We start from the raw sequence: 15,227 nt of genomic DNA, 5'->3' as shown, positions 1-15,227 counted from the left end.
TAGAGAAAGCCTGCGTGCAGCAACAAAGACCTAATGCAGCCAAAAAAATAAAAATTAAAAATAATAAAAGATAAAAAACGTGCTTACTTGTGTGACCTATTCAACCTGTTCAATGAACTAGCTGCATTCAAAGCCAAACTGGAATTATGAGGGCGAAGAGTGAACACTGGGATATTTGACGTTTCAAACATTTGCAGAGATTTTGAAAGGGACTGAGCCAGGGCCTTCTTTCTCCTAGCTGGTGCATAATCACCTGTCTCAGCTTTCAAAGGAGTTTGAGCATTACTTCCCAACCACAAAAGACCCTGGAACTGGGAAGGAATGGATCTGCAACCCATTTCGGAATAAGCCAGGGGAATCGACTCTGTCCGTGCTAGAAGAGGATCAACTGCTTGAGATCGCAAATGACGGTGGCCTTAAAAGTATGTGTGAGACAACTTCAAATCTCCATGTGTTCTGGATTAAAGTCAAGGTGGAATATCCTGAGATTGCCACAACAGCACTGAAAAGCCTGCTTCCATTTCCAACATCCTATCTTTGTGAAGCAGGGTTTTCTGCAGTGACAGCAACCAAAATGAGATTACGGAGTAGACTGGACCTAAGCAACACACTTTGGGTGTCACTGTCTCCCATCGCCCCCGGATGGGACCATCTAGTTGCAGGAAAACAAGCTCAGGGTTCCCACTGATTCTGCATTATGGTGAGTTGTATAATTATTTCATTATATAATATATTATATTATAATATATAATGTATATTACAATGTATTATGATATATTATGATATATTATTATTATAACAGAAATAAAGTGCACAATAAATGTAATGCTCTTGAATCATCCCAAAACCATCCCCCCACCACTGGTCCTTGGAAAAATTGTCTTCCACAAAACCAGTTCCTGGTGCCCAAAAGTTTGGGGACCTAGGCTTCATTGTTCCTTCATACAGATATCTGGTAGCCATGAGTCCTAGGTCAGCTCTTCAGCACTCATAGAAGATCATCACTAGTTTCAGTTGATTTGAAAGCCTATTGATCTGCCCTTAGTTAGAAACATAACCTAGCCATACTCAGGTTTCCTACTATAAAATTTTTAACCTTGAAGACCCTACTTCTCAATCATTTTCAAAAACTGCATTCAGAAGAACAAAATTAATAATGTGAATATCTAATATTTAAAACTGTCTAAAGGAATGATATCCAGAGATATATGAATATCTAATATTCATAGGTATGCAATTGCCTGCAGGATGTGCCATTTATCCCTCTTCATGGACACTGTAAGCCTCACCACTGGGGCAAACCAGGCCATGAGAGAGTTGGATCTTGCCCCTTGTGAGTGCTTCACACTTGGGTGTTGGGATATCAGCCTACCTTTTGAGACCTAAAGTTCTATGATACTGCAAAGCTGCAAAAGAGTTTGGGCCAACTTGAACTTCTGCCTGTATCTCTCAGCTTGCCTTTAGCAGATTCTGAGCAGCTATGTTCAGGACTGATTGCCTATGTTCTTTTGGTTTTATATTCTCTAGCTTCCCTTGTAATTGGCACACCAGGTCTCAGGAAGAATACCTATCCATTAGTAAATGTGCCACACTTGTCCCTGAGGTCAGTGATGAGGTGATGAGTAACAAGTCAGAAAAATGAATGAATGAATGAATGACATTTTCTTATTCGGAGCTCACTAGAGAATGTGGTTTTTCCTGAAAAACGGTAGACTTCCTACTATGTGATAATGGAAATTACCTAGATTTTCCACATTATGTACCTGATTTAGAGAGGAAAAAAGCAAATATTTGTGGTCTAAGCAGCTCAGATGATGCTTTTGATAAAAATAATTAGGTAATAGCTCAAATTTTGCATTTGTTTTGTCTGTAAAACCATGGTCTTCATCATGGGTCAAACTTTGGTTAGTGGTCAGGGGATATTTTATTTTTAATAGGCCTTTAGTAGCATCCGTGGCCAAATTTGTTTTATTTTAGACATTCTTGAGTGAAATAAAGATGCCTTCCCCCACCCTAATTCCCAGACACCCAGTTCATTAACTATGAAATCTAATGAAAGTCATTCTCAGTTGGTTATAGAAAACGGTAGATATGCTGTAGATATGTTTACTGGCTTTTTGTAATTAAGAGGACTAAAGGATATAGCTCGCAGTTATGCATGTGAAAGGGGAAATTGGTGATGTCTTGCTTTGTCTGAATAGTGATTCCTTCAGCTCATTTTCTAAACCCTTCTGCCAGAACAAGCTGGTTCTTCTGGGAAGACAGAACTGCCTACGGGCATATGCACCCATCTGTTCTTCTCTGCAAACATGCTTTGGTCTTTTCAACACACAGCCGGTGGGTGCTAGGGGTACCCAGTGCAGGTGGCCAAGCCAGGCATGTCTCAGCCAGGTAAGGGAGCATTTATAGTTAAATGTGTAATTATAAGAAAACAATTACAAAAAAGAGTTTGCCATAACAGAATTTGTCTGCCTCTGCTAATGGCTCACAGTCTTCTGCGGGCTCTATACTCTCAATGCTTCTGCTTTTTTTTTTTTTTAAGTTTTTAATTTTTGGCTGCATTGGGTCTTCGTTGCTGCACACAGTCTTTCTCTAGTTGCGGCGAGCGGGGGCTACTCTTCGTTGTGGTGCACGGGCTTCTCATTGTGGTGGCTTCTCTTGTTGCGGAACACGGGCTCTAGCCACGCAGGCTTCAGTAGTTGCGGCACTTGGGCTCAGTAGCTGTGGCACACGGACCTAGTTGCTCCTCAGCAGGCATGTGAGATCCTCCTGGACCAGGGATCGAACACGTGTCTCCTGCACTGGCAGGCGGGTTCCCAACCACTGCGCTAGCAGGGAAGTCCCTGACTGCTTCTTTATAAATGCTTTTCTTGGTCTTTGTCACACATGGTCAAAATAGCTTGTTTGTGTGCTGTTTGCATTGTAAAACTAATATCACACTCATATGTAGTTCTCGAATTCTTTTGTCAAAAATGTCAACTAACAACCATTCTTCCATTTTTGCTTTCTTGCCTCACTTATATTTCAACTCTTACTGAAAAAATATGCTTGAATTCCCAGAGTACGCACTACACAGGCAGCATCCAGGAGCTTGTAAGAAGACAGATTGGGATAGAAGGAAATTGATGTTCCTTCCTTTTTAATAAAGGGCTCCAAGACTTTCTTTTCTCTTAATAATCTATCTCTTTTGGCTGTTTAGTCTCTAGGTTCTATAGGAACAATATGTGAATTCTAGTATTGAATTCCCATCTAACATTTTATTTTGACTAAAAATTGTAAAGCTTATATGAAATTCACCACAATGGGATTTTACTATGTGGGTGATGAGGACACACAGACTTAAAATCATAGAACTCAAGAGTCAGAGTGATTGATGCAATCCCCTAATTCAATCCCTTCATTTTTCAGAGGAGGAAACTAAGGCTTAGAGCAGTTATATGAGCTGTTTATGGTTATTCATCTATTAAAGAGTTAAAACTGGGAAAAGAGGGACTTCCCTGATGGTCCAGTAGTTAAGACTTCACCTTCCAATGCAGGGGGTACAGGTTTGATCCCTGGTCGGGGAGCTAAGATCCCACATGCCTCATGGCCAAAAAACCAAAACATAAAACAGAAGCGGTATTATAACAAATTTAATAAAGACTTTAAAAAAACTGGGAAAAGAACTCCTATTTGCTACTCTACCCAGTGATATAGAATATTGAATTTTGTCTATTTATTCATATATATGTGTGTATATATATATAATAATGACTGTTTTAAAAAGTTCTGGTGATGTTTGGTATACATGTTATACTTTAAGGGTTTCAAAGTTATTCAGATGCCCACTTTTTAGTAGATTTAACATTCTCTAGGTCATAAGTATATGGTTTAATTTTATATTTAATAAGAAACTTAAAACTCTATAGTTGGTAAATAAATACTGGTAAAAAGATCAAAGAGATTCATAAAGTATGTTCACTTCCTATGGCTATAAGGTTGGACTTAATGAGGAAGAGAATGGATCGGGGAAATTGTAACAAAACAAAACAAAGCAACAACAAAAAAACCAAATTCACCATTTTTTCCCAAAACCAATATTGCTTTGGTTTTTACTTATTTGTATTTGTTTTGTATTTGCATAACATCCCACCTAGAATACCTAATTGATCATGGTCTCTGAATTAATTATTAAACTTTATGCTTCCTACAAAGATACAATTATTATATAAAGATCTCTGAAATTTAATGGTGTAATTTCTCAGCAGCTCTATTAAAAGTGATAAAGCTACATCAAATAGTGTTTTTAAAATGATATCTCTGTACAGTTAAATGCTTTTTAGGACATTGACCTGGAATGATTGCCAGAATTCATAGTCCGAATGGAATTAATTTTCAAATTTAGCAGACACATACTTTCCACATCTCCATCCCACTAAATAAATTAAAAGTTAATTTACTGTGATAGAGAGCCTGATGGAAACTGAGAGTAATCTTTACTTCCGTATGGTTAGATCACACCTGAGCTTGACATGTCTTTTTACACACTGGCCCTCAGCCTGCCCAGCTGCCTTTCCTGGTACTTACTTCATAGTAATTTCCCTTCTCCCCTTCCTTTTCTGTGCAGTCCCTGAGGCTGTCTTGGCCTCTTTACTTACCTCTATTACAGCATTACTAGCCCCAGAGCCTGCCCAAGTTTGTGGCAGGCTGACTAATGGTCCTCCAAAGATGTACACGCATAATTCCTAGGACCTATGAATATGTTACCTTACATGGTAAAAGAAACATAGCAGATATGATTAAATTAAAGATTTTGAGCTGGAGAGATTATAATGGCTTATCTGGGTGGGCCCAATGTAATCACAAGAATTTTTATAAGAGGGAGGTAGGAGGACCAAAATCAGAAAAAGGAGATGTGATGGCAGAACCAGAGGTCAGAGTGATACCCTTTGCACATGGAGGAAGGAGCTGGAAGCCTAAGAATGCAGACGGCAAAGGGAAGAAAACAGACCCTCTCCTAAAGACTCCATAAAGAACTGGTCCTGCCAACACCTTGATTTTAGACTTCTGCTTCTTGAACTGTAAGAGAATAAATTCATGTTGTTTTAAGCCACTATTTTGTTGCAGCAATAGGAAACTAATATAATAATCACATATATTAAATCCCTCTCAAGATCATAACATGATAATAGGTATTATTCATTGCAAAGGTAATAATACCTTTAAATCCTTTTCCTTAGTACTGTATTTAAATAAATGTCTTTTTAAAGGTGTATTTCTAAGCTTGTTTCAAAATAGTTTTGTAGATAAATCTTGTACCATTTCCATATTTTATAATTAATTAATAAATGTATTCACTCAGTTTATATTTATTAAATATGTACTGTCTGCAAAGGAGTGCACTGTAGAGGACATGAATGTTTATGACATGGACTTTGATTCCAAAGAATTTATAAGGTTAATATCTAGGAGCTAGTATATATGCATAAATAACTGTTGCCCAAGGTGGCATACTATATTTGTTTTCCAGGGCTGCCATAACAAAGTACCATAGACTGGGCAGCTTAAGCAAAGAAATTATTTTTTTACAGTTCTGGAGGCTAGAAGTCTGAGCTCAAGGTGTTGACAGAGTTTGTTTCTTCTGAGGCCTCTTTCCTTGGCTTACAGATGGTAGCCTTCTACCTGTGTCTTCACATGGCCTTCCTTCTCTGCATGCCTGCATCCTAATCTGTTCTAATAGGGACCCCAGTCATATTAAATTAAGGCCCACCCTAATGACTGCATTTTACCTTAATTAGCTCTTTAAAGACCCTGTCTCCAAATACAGCCATAATTTGAGGTGCTAGAGATTTGGACTTCAACATATGAATTTTTTTTATTGACGTATAGTTAATTTACAATGTTGTATTAGTTTTCAAGTGTACAGCAAAGTGATTCTGCTTTATATATATATATATATATATATATATATATATATATATGTTATTTTCCAGATTCTTTTCCATAGTAGGTTATTGCAAGATATTGAGTACAGTTCCCTGTGCTATACAGTAAGTTCTTGTTGATTATCTATTTTATATATAGTAGTGTGCATTTGTTAATCCCAAACTCCTAATTTACCCCCCCACACACACTGTTATCCCCTTTGGTAACCATAAGTTTGTTTTCTATATCCATGAGTCTATTTTTGTTTTGTAAATAAGTTCATTTGTATCATTTTCTTAGATTTCACATATAGGTGATACCATATGATATTTGTCTTTCTGTGTCTGACTTACTTCACTTAATATGATAATCTCTAGGTCCATCCATGTTGCTGCAAATGGCATTATTTCATTCTTTTTTAATGGCTGAGTAATATTCCATTATATATAGATATATATATCTATATATCTATATATATCTATATATATATATATATATATATATACACACATACATACACCATATCTTCTTTATCCATTCATCTGTTGATGGATATTTAGGTTGTTTCCATGTCTTGGCTATTGTAAATAGTGCTGCTATGAACATTGGGGTGCAAGTATCTTTTCAAATTAGAGTTTTCTCTGAATATATGCCCAGGAGTGGAATTGCTGGATCATATGGTAACTCTATTTTTAGTTTTTTAAGGAACCTCCATACTGTTCTCAATAGTGGCTGCACCAATTTACATTCCCACCAACAGTGTAGGAGTGTTCCCTTTTCTCCACACCCTCTCCAGCATTTATTGTTTGTAGACTTTTTGATGATGGCTATTCTGAGCAGTGTGAGGTGATACCTCATTGTAGTTTTGATTTGCATTTCTCTAATAATTAGGGATATTGAGCATCTTTTCATGTGCCTATTGGCCATCTGCATCAACATATGAATTTTGAGGGAACATAATTCAGCCCACAACACATACTAAAGGTCATAAAAGAGATGCAAATAAATTGCTCTGGGAAAATTCAGAGCAGAGTGAGATAGTCCAGATACTGCAAATGAAATTCACTTAAAAATCAAATGATTAGCAAAGAACTCCTTGCCATGTATGATTACTTTTAAGACTGAGCCATCCCTCCCAGAGCACACAGAGGCAAATGGAACAATCCTGACGAAGTAATATGGAAATGGTAAATAAAATTGTAGAACATGTATGTGTCCTTTCATGAAAACACTCATAATTGTGCAGTTCCTGAATTCCATTCCCAGGTGACAAACAAAGCCAGCAGCTAGCAATGATGAATCGGCCCTTTAGAAGTAAACAAATTCTGTTGTGCTCTTAGGAACTATCGTGCCTAGGCTTACACATATGAATGCATCTTCGCTGAGACGAAAACAAGCCAACAAACAAACAAAAACAAAAAATCCACAAGAAAACATTTTGAAAAGCTTATTGTTCTCATGAGAGAACATGTTCCAGCAAAAAGAGGATGACATATTAACATGTTAGGTGAGTAAAGCACGCTTTGTTCCTTGGAGTCCTAACTGATATGTTCCAAAGAAAAGGCCCACCCCAAAGTTAAGGTATAGTCAGCTGCAGCCAAGATGTAATCCTGTTATGAAAGCAGACAATGTTCATAGCAATATTTTCATTGCCTTATCAGCAGAGCGAAAATGCTCAGGTTGGTGGGAACTCACTGGAGCTGGTGATTTAATCAACCTAATTTGACCCATCATTATTCTAGTGCTGCATATGGAAAAATGTGGACACGGGATGGGGAAGGTCCCTGGTAAGGGAGATAAGATGTGCACATAAGATAACTCACTCATTAGAAGGTCATAATATATGATAAAACACTATGTAGAGAGTCTGAAGGAAAAATAGATATGAGCACCTTTGAATTTCTGGGCATAGAAAAAAAATGAAGAAATTCCACTTTTAGGTTATTCATTTGCATAAATATTTGATAATTTTGTACCTTAAACTTTTCTGTATCTTATACATCACCGTACTCTATCATTTCAGAAAAAATTGTGACCTAGAAATTTTGAAAACAACTTAGTTCTCAAATCCCAAATAATAGTAAGAGTGGGGCAAAATGAATGTTTTCCTGCAAAGAAATAAAGTGGGAGAATGGGAGGATGCTTAGTAATGACAGTTAAAAGGCTGTTTTTTCTAATATAGTTCTGTTTCCGTTGTAAAGTACCTAAATTCAGTTGTCTAAAGAGTGTTTGCTAGCAGCACATGAATTGATTTAATGATAGTGTACAATTTTTAGTAGGAGTTACTGGACGTTTTCTAAGAATGTTGATTCATCTCAAATCACATTGTTTTCCAGATGGAGTCTGTTGGGTTTTAACAAAAACCCCATGGCTAATTGCAGGTAGGAAATAGCTATATGCAGTAACTATTTCATTGATGGTGTTGGTTTTTGTCTTAGATCCAGTACAACAATGTGCTTCTTAGCAACACACTTCCTGTAGTCAAGGAGACATTGTCACACACTTAGAGGAAGAGATGGAAATGGATATCTAGGGCTATCCTGAAGGTAATGAGAGGATACATGCATAGAAGTAACTGTTCTCTATTTTAATTAAATTCAAAGCAATTTAAACCACAACTTAAATGATTGAGATTGGAAAACAAAATTTTTTTTACAGTAAAGATACCTAAACTTGGTTAGAGATATTATAGTTGGAGAATGATTCACCTGAGTCTTAAGGCCCAAATTATTGTTTTAAGGGGTTAGAGTCAATTCTAAGATTCTATGCCAGAGAGGTGGGGAGGCTTTCTGAAGGAGGTCTTAAGGAAAGTGAAGAAATGTGAAAAAAAGTAAAGAAAAGCCTGAAGGGCAGATCTTCTTGTTGCCTTACCCATATATCTCAGTAATCACATAAAAGTACCCAGCCAATGTTTGTGGATTTGCCCTGCTCTGCCCCAAGCCAACAGAAGAGCATATAAAACAGCAACAAAATGACCTTGTGCTTTCACCTAATTGCAGAGAAGCTTCAAGGAAAGTACTCAGCTTTTTTATACTGCAGTGCAGGGGTTGGCAAAATACAGCCTGTGAGCCAAATCTGGCCTGCTGCCTGTTTTTGTATGGCCTGCGAGATAAGAACGTTTTCTATAGACGAACATTTGCAATTTATTTGATGATAGGCACACTAATTTTGACCCCCAACTCAGCAGTCATTGCCAGAATAATTCCATTCATCTCATTAGAAGACCTGTATTACAAAAAATTATACTCCATTATGATTATTATATTATATATATATATATATATATTTTTTTTTTTTTTTTGGTCACTCCACACGGCTCACAGCACCTTAGATCCCCCGACCAGGGACCGAAACTTGGGCCCTCAGCAGTGGAAGCACAGAGTCCTAACCACTGGACCGCCAGGGAATTCCCATACTTTGAATTCTGAATAAAAATTTTTATAAGTTTGTTTTCTCACTTATGTAATTTATATATAATATCCTTTGTGGCCTCTTGACTCACAAAGTCTAAAATATTTACTGTCTGAGACTTTGCACAAAATGTTTGCCAACTCCTGTTCTAGTGAAGGAAATAGAAGAATTGTGTAATTGTAGCAGTTTCTGACATCTCAGATCTTCCACAGCTAATCAGAAAATAATTGGTAACATTTGTCACCCCATCCTATTTAAATACAAGATGTACTTGACTTTTCATCAATTGCTATATTTTTAGTGAACATAACCCTCAGAAATTCTTTTGTTTCATATGATATTGAAGGAGGTAACTTTGAGGTATTCAGCTGGTGGATGGCTTCTCTCACATGTATCTTCTTGGTGGGGATGGCTGGAAGGCTGGGCTCATTTGGGAGAATTCACCACAGCACACACCTATGTCCTCTCCAGCATGGTAGTCTCAGGATAGTTAACTTTAGATAGATGGCAGGGTTCAGAAAAGCTTGGGTGGAAGTTTCAAGTCGTCTTATGATCAATCCTAGAAGTCCCAGAATGTCACTTCTATCATCTTCTATTGGTCAAGAAAGTCACAAAGACCAGCCCAGATTCAAGACAAAGAGATGTCTTCTATTTTTGGCTTGTTAAATTTTTTAAAATTACTATTTATTTAAATCACCAATGGGTACTGAAAATTATCAACTTTTTTTCTGAATCTACTGTAACATTCTTTTTCTTCTTTGGTCTGTAATACAGTAAATTACATTTATTGGTTTTCAAATGTGAAACCACCTTTGAATTCCTAAGGAAAAAACCCATCTTGGTCATGATGTATAATACTTTTTATATATTGGTTACTATTTTATAATACTTTGTTTAAACTTTTACATCTGTGTTTCTGAGAGAGATTCACCTGTAATTTTCTTTCTTACAACGTCCTTGTCAGGTTTTTGCATAAAAGTTGTGATGGCTTCATAGATGAGTTGCTACTTGTTCCCCCTTTTATTGATTCCCTGGAAGAGTTTGTATAAGCTTGGTGCTATTTCTTTCTTAACTTTACTTGTTAGGCTGTTTGAACCTGGAGGTGTTTTTGTCTTTTGTTTTCTTGGAAGGGTTCTTAATTTTGGGTTCAATTTCTTTAATACATATAGGACTCTATTCTATTTCTTCTTGAATCAGTTTTGGTATATTGTGTTTTTGTAGGATTTGACCACTTCATGTAAATTTTCAAATTCATTGACAAAAGTTCTTAGTAATATCCTCTTATTATCTTATTAATGATGCTAGCATTTGTACTGATGTCCCCATTTTCATTCCTGTAGTGATTATTTGTGACTTTTTTCTCATTTTCTTAATTAGCTGTGCTAGAGGTTCACAAATTTTATTTTTTTCAAAGAAATGTTTGACTTTAAAAAAATTTTTATTAACCTCTGTCTTTAAAATATTTTTCCTTTTTATTTGTTTATTTTTTGTTATTTTTCTAAATTCTTGATATTGGTATAGGTATCATTGATTTCAGTCTTTTTTTTCTAAATATGTATTTAAGGCTATAAAATTTCCTCTAATAATTGCTCTAATGCATTTCACATATTTTTGATACATTTCATTTTAATTATCACATAGTTTAAAATATTATCTAATACTTACTGTGATTTTTTCCTTGACCCACTAGTTATTTAGAAGTTTTGGAGATAATAAATAGTTTAGGGTTGAATAGTTTTTTTTTTTTATTCATTTCTTGCTTAATTCCACTGTAGTCAGAGAACATTACTGTGGTTTGCTATATGGCCCAGCATAACATCAATTCTGCATGTTCGATGTGCACTTCAAAAGCATGTATATTTTTATTTGTTGAATCCAATGCTTTAAATATGTCAATTAGGTCAAATTTATTGTGTTGTTCAAATCACCTCTGTCTCTATTAATACTTTCCCACAATTATTCTATTAGTAACTAAGAGAGTTGTGTTTAAGTATCACACTCTGTGGATTTGTTTTATTCTCCTTTTAGTTCTGCAAATTTCTGTTTATATAGTTTGAAGCTATGTTATTTGATACATACAAATTTAGCTTTTTTGTATCTTTCTTGTCAATCGTCACTTTTAACAGTAGGAACACTCTATCTCTAGGAATGCTTCTTGCCTTGAGGCCTATTTGTCTAATTATCATAGCTATTACAGTTTTTTTTTTATTGTTTTGTTTGTGATATCTTCCCCATTCTTTTAGTTTCAATATTTTTATGTCCTTATACTTAAGTTATAGCTCTTATTTTAAAAAATCCACTCTGTCCTTTAATTAGTATATTTAGTCCATTTAACTCTAATGCAAATAGTGGCATATTTGAGCTTAAATTTACTACATTAGTATTGTTTTCTCATTTTCTCCCTGATCTAGCTTCCTTTTCCACTCTCTTTTTTGTTGTTGTTGTTGTTGACAAGAAATTACAATTCATTCATTCTTTTATTCATTCATTAATCAGCATTCTGTTCTCCCTCAGCTATTAGCTGTGTGCACGTTCTTTTTCATTCTTTTCATAGTTACTCTAGAGGTTATAACATGCATCCTTGACATATTAGAGCCTAACTTTTTTTTTTTTTTTTTTTGGCAAATGCTGTTATGTATTTAGGCCCCAGAAAATATTTTTAAATGATTCAATATTAACTTAGATTTATCAACAAATTTCCCCTTTTTATGACTTTTTATTCTTCCCTGAATTTTCATACTTTTAATCTGGGATTATTTTTCTTATGCCTGAAGAACTTCCTTCAGTACTTCTTTTAGTGTGGTTTACTGGAAATTAAATCTTTAAGTTTTTGTTTGTCTGTAAATGAATTTTGGGATAACTTACAAAGAACATTTTCCCTGAAAAACAGAGTTTTCTTTCAGTACTTTAAAGATGTCATTTGTGATGATTAATTTTATATGTCAATTTGCCTGGGCCATGAGATGCCCAGACACGGTCAAACATTATTTTGAGTGTGTATTGGGAGGATGATTCTGCAGGTCATTTGTTCTTGGGTAGACTTCCCTTTATGTCTTCAGAACATTGGCATCTTATACTCTCTTCCCATTACCATGGAAAAAAACTTGCTTTGCTTCCAGTGGAAAGGTCCTTGTTTCAGGTACTGCTCTTTTTGTTTCTAACGGAATTAATTCCTTTATTTTCAGAGTGAATTGATAGGTCTGGATCTATTTTTTTTAAAGCAGAGTAAAACTGCTTTAATGTGTATATAGGATGTTTTAATAATTTTGATAAGTGCCGTTATATTTTTTGAAAATGAAACTTTGTTCTTGAATAGAATCAAACTTGGCCAGATTTTCTTAACAATTGGTCTGCAATATTATGCTACTGGCATATGTATTTTATCACTAGCTTTCACAAGAAAAGAGTAGGTATAGATTTAAAGCAAATCTATATTTTATTTCAGTAATCTGAAAAATTCATATATTATTCTGTGAAATGCTTGGGACACTGTAAGTCTTACCTGACTAATGTCTAAGTAGCTAAGCAGTTGGAAGACCAAATTATATAATAGTAAATAAAATGTAAACCATTTATCACTATACAATATCACTGAGCAGGTCAAATTTGTCTTTTGTAATTCAGAATATTTTGGTTAATGAAAAAATTTTAAATTAAATAAATGTATTTAGTATTATGCAGGTCTTTGGGGAAAAGTGGGTCATGCCTGCATTACTTTACGGCATAAAGAAAGCATAAATATATCTTATTGGGAAGTCAGGACTTACTTGAAAATGTTTTGAACATTGTTGGTCTTTTAGACTAGAAAAGTCTCTGTCGGCATAACAAAGACTCACAAAGACTAAGAACTGTCTTAGCAGCAGATAACTCCTTAATAGTTGGCTACATTTTAGCCGTATGAAGAATGAAGATATCTTTGTCAGAATCATATATTAATTTGTCAACACTGCCTATCTTCATAAAGCCTAGGTGGAAATTGTTCTTTCAAGATTTATCATGTTTTCCAATTCAAAAACCTCCCATAGCCAAAATGGCACTGAGATCTGAAATATCAAATTCTTGCCTTCACTGCTTTGTCTGATTTGCCAGTTGCTCCCTGAACCCTGGCAAATTTCAACAAGTCAAGTTGATGACTTCCTTAAATTTCTGATTCCAGTCCCGTTAATTTACGTGGATGAAAAGTGCTTTGTGAAGATGAAAAAATTATCTTCACTAAACTTATGGAAATCATTACCAGTTATTGCTCTGTATAATTTTATTAAAAGTAAAATTGAAAAAAAAATTAAGAATTTTGTGGGTAACTGTAAATTATGTGAGTGCTAGTTTTTCCTAAAGTTGCCCTTTACTAATTTTATTTTTGACAATTTCCATCACCAAATCTATAGTACAACATTCTTTTCCTACATTTCAAAACAAATTTAAAAACATAAGGAATACTATGGAAAAATAATGGTTAACAATCTATTATTATTTAGCATAGGAACTCAAATAGTTGGAAAAAATGGAAGGTTTAAAACGATGATTTTGTAAATGGCAAGTCATGATTAAAGTCTCCAAAATTTCTTTTAAAATTTATACTTTAAGTTGACCTAAAATTGTATATTTATCAATGAAGTTCTTTTTGGTTTCAAAGTAACTTTTGGTTTTCTAGTATAAATTTTTTATTGTACATATTTTGGTTTTCTAGTGTTTAGCTTCTCTTTTCCTTTCTGATAAAATTCACTTACATTTTTCACTTTAAGATTAATTTTTTTCACACCACATTTCTCTTCCATGTTGTCTAATACCAGCCATACCTATTATTATCCTTTTCATTTCATTTGTTACTCCTTCTTTTATTTCCTCTGACCCTCTGGCTTGGAGCTTCTGTTGTGTATTTATCTGTGATTGCAGCAGGCTTTTTGCAATAATAATCAGGCCTTCCAGGGATTCACCCAAGATTTATTGAGCATCTAGTATGTGCCAATCAATGTGCTATATTTTGGAGATAAGATAAAGATAGTCCCTTTGAGCTCTTTAAGGTTAGGGGTTATGTCTTTTTCATCCTGTATGCCTAGTGCTTGACACATGCCTGACCCATAGCAGACCTTCCATAAAATTGTTATTGAAAGTATCCCCCAAAGCCCAGCTGCTCTGTGAAGTGTTCCATCTGTATTAACTGTTTCCTCTTAGTTCCAATAATGTTTGTTCAAATTTTGGGGACAATTCCATGTAGCAATCAGTAAAATATGGGGGAGTAAATATTGTTCTTAGGCTTCCAAATGACATTCACTACTATGGCAATAATTGCCTGAGTACCAGGAACACACACTGTGCAAACATTGCTTCAAGTACTTCATTGCTGCGTTGAGCTGGGTTGTAATGCACATTTGGGTGAGTTGCTGACTTTCTGGTTAGAATGTCTGCTATAGATAAACCAATCTGTGCAGTGCTAACTTCATGAGGCTGCACCTGAATTATACATTCTGTTTTGTGACCCAGAAACCAAAAAGTTGACGAATGTAGAATGTAAGATGAAATTAGGATGTGTATTTTAAAAACGTACAGTATAATTATTTGTATTCATTACTGCAAATGAAGAGAATAACAAGTAGTAAGACATGTAAAATCAAGACATTTGTGAAATCAATTGGACTTTTATTTCTGAATAGAATAACACACAAATATTTTTGAACTTCAGAAATGCATTCCAGAAAAATCTTAATCACTATTTCCTGATCCTTCTTCTGTGGGTAATCAAAATGACATATTCACATTCAGTCATTCAATTATTCACTGCCTGACCTTGCAAACTTGGCTTAATATAATTTCTTTTCAGCCAGACTAGTTCCTAGAACTGTGAAACTACTGGATTTATACTTGAAAGAGTCAATTTGTGTATTGTATGGCATTGGGTCAACATGTCCTTCTGA

The 15,227-nt window shown here is 35.0% G+C and overlaps 1 protein-coding gene across 1 annotated transcript in view; it reads left to right on the top strand.

Annotated features, from left to right (window-relative positions):
- SCEL (sciellin) overlaps positions 1–15,227 on the top strand; it is a 310,050-nt gene that overhangs the window by 76,830 nt on the left and 217,993 nt on the right. The gene's annotated exons all lie outside the window — the stretch shown is intronic.

The sequence above is a fragment of the Eubalaena glacialis genome, chromosome 16 (assembly GCF_028564815.1).
Source record: "Eubalaena glacialis isolate mEubGla1 chromosome 16, mEubGla1.1.hap2.+ XY, whole genome shotgun sequence".
Classification (NCBI taxonomy): Eukaryota; Metazoa; Chordata; class Mammalia; order Artiodactyla; family Balaenidae; genus Eubalaena; species Eubalaena glacialis.
The sequence above is the reverse complement of the archived record's forward strand: the minus strand, read 5'-3'. Positions and strand labels throughout refer to the sequence as shown.